The following is a 4,164-nucleotide window of genomic DNA, read 5'->3' as shown; positions in this document are numbered from 1 at the left end:
CTTTTCTTTTTCATGGAATGCTACTTTTCTGTTCTCTGTTGCTCAAACTAAATATCACATTGCAACATGAGCAGGGTAGCTAGGTATATCTGTTGATATGAAAAATGTACTCTTTATTCATCTAGGCAGCTATTCATCTGTTGGCTGACTTTAGATCAATGAAAAGATAGTCCTCTGTTAATCTGTTGGTGGCCCTAGACAGATCCATGTGGGCTTCTTTTCTTTTGCAAGTTGAGCTGTTGGCCATTTACCTATGTTTGTTTGTGCTTTTAATTGGTGCTGGAGTAGTTTTCAGCCCATATTGGTAGCCTTCCCTTTACAGATAAGTCTCCAGATGGGGATGTCTTGGCCTTAAAATGCCTTCACTATTTTGAAGGCATTTGTCAATTGTAATGAGTACCGAAAATGACCTCCGTTCACGCGGTCTGGACAAATTTGTTTTTGTGCGAACTGCCCTGTCTCATTGGTTTAAATGTCCCAACTTAGGAAGAGTGAGTAGAAGAATGCGCCATGCTACCAAGTACTGAAAATGACTTCTCTTTGTGCTGTCTTACAAATTGTTGAGTGAACTGCCGGGTGCTATTTGGTTTTCGTGTGGTAATTAGTAGTAGGAGGTATATAGTGGTAACTGAAAATGTCAGAAACTAGTGGGACGCACAAGAAATTTCTAAAGCTAATTTGAAACACTATGAAATCCTCTGTCAGGTCTCTGTTAATTTTGTACAAACTACAAATAGAAGTTCGCTAAAGTGGTCTCAAGTTATTACAGCGAGTTTAAAAGTCTCTTGCTGTGCTAACTTATCACTGATTATTTACCACATGTGGCAGCCTCGTACAGTACAGCATATTCTTCTTCATGTTCTGCTGTGGTTTGCAGGACTAACATGTGCACCTGTCTTGTGATTGATTCCCCGCAGGCACATCAATCGACCTGGGAATCGCGTACATCTTGATGCTGGTGGCCCTGGTGCTCACCTACCTGATCCACCCGCTGGACGCGTCCTCTCCCTACAAGCTCTTCTAATCCCTGTTCGTTTTGTTTGTTCGTCGATGATGTTATGGGTCTGATAGGATTTTTAGCCATGCAAGACGTTTAGGTGAGGTTTGGAGATTTAGAATGAACGTCAACGTCTGATCTGATCTTGGCATGTATGGTAAGTTTTTTGGTGGTCTGAATGCCTGATTGGTTGTATCGGATTCCATGATCTTGTGCCCAGTTGTGCTTGCTGTTGGCCGTTGCTGGATTCTATTTCCGCTGGTCCCGCCCGGGTGCTCATTGACATGTGCTCTGCCATGGATGCCGTTGCAAGTTGCAACACCAAACATGTGAAGGATTGGGTCATGGCTGTGCCTGTCACTGCTGACACGACGGTGGTTTCATTGTGGTCCTATTCATCTGTTCATTTTATTGTTTTTCTCCCCGTGCATGCTGGGTTGCTGACAAACACCGAAATACGAGTATGGTAAGTTGGTCCTTCCTGTCACGCTTGAAATTATCGATGGTTATGAAATTACTTAGAATACAAACACTATTATCATGTGCAGACTTGTCCTAAAACAATGATTGTCAATGGCTTTCAGGATGTTTAGATCAAAAACTTGAAAAATCATACCTACAGATTTGTCCAACAAAAGAGGGTTTTCATAAAACTGTACAGTTGTCATTTGAGGTCCTACCTATATTATAATGGAAAATAGTTGCTAAAGTTATAATACCATACGAAATTAACAGTATTATGTGTTTGAACTAGACGGGAGTACAAAGGTCACATGAGGATATATTACTATGATTAGCAATAGTGGCAAATTATTTCTCAGAATTCGTTTGATCGGACCGAGATGCAAAATACTTATATTAAGAAAAAAGGAAAGAAAAAAATATACAGCAACGCCGTCCGTGGAGATCGAACCCACGACCACCACGTTAAAAGCCACGGGCTCTACCACTGAGCTAGGACGGCTGCTACGGTGTGGATATCTGATGTCCCTTTAATAACACATCTGAATGCGGATGGGATTGCTGCAGGTGAACTAGACAAACCAACGTTTCCTGCGCCGGCTGAATTGAAGTCAGCCCTAGGGTTGTTACGTCGATCCGGTCCAATTCAAACTCGAATTTGACAAGTGTGTGAACCCCTTGTCCATGTTCGTATCTTCCATCGATAAACAAGTGACTGTTTTGCTACTTGATAGAAAACATGAACTGAATCTTTAACCCATAGGTTATAAATTTCTAGGCCTCGTGAACAACTTCATTTATCTTAACATCCCCAAAAAATTTTAGAAAGATAAACTTATGTAAAACTGGGTCACATATACCAAACGAAGCATGAATAGATAGATTAGCAAATTCTAGAGCTTGGCCTAATTTGAGCGCTTGCATGCGTTTTTTGTCATTGCCCATATCACAACGAGCATCCTTCATTAAGCTAAGACTATCACATCGGAAATTGAGACCTTTACTAGGAATATCAGTTTGATGCAGACAAGAATTGGATCATCCATTAAACGGTGATGCCGTTCTATTTATCAGGAAAAGAAAAATAAACAAAGTGCATATATTCAGTTCCAGGTGGCTGTGATGATCATGAACTTGATAACTTTCAACAAAATATGAGCTGAAACATAGTTTTTGACTTTATGATCTATGAGGAAACATTTAGCCCAGTGGCAAAAATCACAACTGTTCGAATCTTGCTCACATTGGCCGGTTGCAAGTCTTGGAAGTTGTGGCAGATGGATGTCAAGAATGTTTTTCTACATGGCGAGCTTGATAAGGATATCTACATGGAGCAACCAAGGGGCTTTGAGAGCTAGATTCACCCCGAGTATGTCTGCAAATTAAAGAAGGCACTATATGGATTAAAGCAAGCCCCACGAGCATGGTACGGGAAGATAGATGAGTTTTTCGTACAAAGTGGTTTTAAAGTCGCTCCATCAAACTCTAGCTTATTTGTGAAAGCAAAGGAAGGAAGACTAGCAATAATCCTAGTATATGTTGATGATTTGATTATCACGGGAGACTATTCGGAGGAAATACAAAAAACAAGAGAAAATCTCTCTGTTCACTTTCAAATGAAGGAGCTTGGAGAGTTGAAACATTTCCTCGGGCTTGAGGTGGAGCGCACAAAAGAAGGGCTCTTTCTGGGTCATCAGAAATATGCCAAGGATCTTCTACAAAGGTACGGGATGATTGACTGTAAGCCCATGTCTACTCCTATGGATCCCAATGCGAGGCTACAAGAAGATGAAGGGAAGGACTTGGAGGATGTGACTATGTATTGACAACTGGTCAGAAGCCTTATCTATCTTACCTTGACTCGGCCAGATATTTCCTATCCAATTGGAGTGGTCAGTCGATACATGAGCAATCCAAAGAAGCCTCACCTTGATGCAGTCAGGCATATCCTCAGGTATGTTAAAGGCATCATCAATTTTGGTATTCTATACAAGAAGATAAATAATTGCCAGGTGATGGGATACTGTGATGCCGACTATGCTGGAGATTGTGGCACACAATGATCAACTACGGGATACTTCTTTAGTCTTGGATCTGGAGCTATATCATGGTGCAGTAAGAGACAAGCAACTGTGGCATTATTTAGTACCGAAGCAGAGTATCGATCAGCAGCAATGACAGCACAAGAAAGCACCTGGCTTAAGCAGTTGATGGAGGATCTTCACCTGCCAACAGAATATCAAGTAAGGATTTTCTGTGACAATCTATCTTCCATTCGGCTTGCAGAAAATCCTATCTTTCATGCAAGGACCAAACTCATAGAAGTTCACTATCACTACATAAGAGAAAATGTCCTTAAGGGAGAAATTGAGATGGTGCCTACAAAGACAAATGAGTAGACTGCCGACATTCTCACGAAGAGTCTCAATAAGGTAAAATTTGAAAAATTTCAAGAAGCACTCGGCATGGTCTGCAGGACTACTTTGGATAGAAGTTTGCCTTGAGGGGGAGTGTTGAAGAAAGCAAGTCAAACTTCTACACTCTTCTCCACAATTCAAGGTTAAGATATTTTCCATGGAGTTCTCTAGAATATCTAAGTAAAATAAACCAAAGATATTTCTAGGACTAGATATTTTCATGGAAGAGTGTATAATTTTGATCAAGGGCTATGTTTTTGCCACATGTCAATAATCCAATGGCCTTGT

At 40.8% G+C, this 4,164-nt stretch overlaps 1 non-coding gene across 1 annotated transcript; it reads right to left on the bottom strand.

Moving 5' to 3' along the window:
• Window positions 1–1,889: 1,889 nt before the first annotated feature.
• On the bottom strand, window positions 1,890–1,961 carry TRNAK-UUU. The gene has a single exon. It is a non-coding gene; the product is annotated as a tRNA-Lys (tRNA).
• Between the last annotated feature and the right edge of the window lie 2,203 nt (window positions 1,962–4,164).

The sequence above is a fragment of the Panicum virgatum genome, chromosome 1K, assembly GCF_016808335.1.
Source record: "Panicum virgatum strain AP13 chromosome 1K, P.virgatum_v5, whole genome shotgun sequence".
Classification (NCBI taxonomy): Eukaryota; Viridiplantae; Streptophyta; class Magnoliopsida; order Poales; family Poaceae; genus Panicum; species Panicum virgatum.
This window is presented reverse-complemented; position numbering and strand designations above follow the sequence as displayed.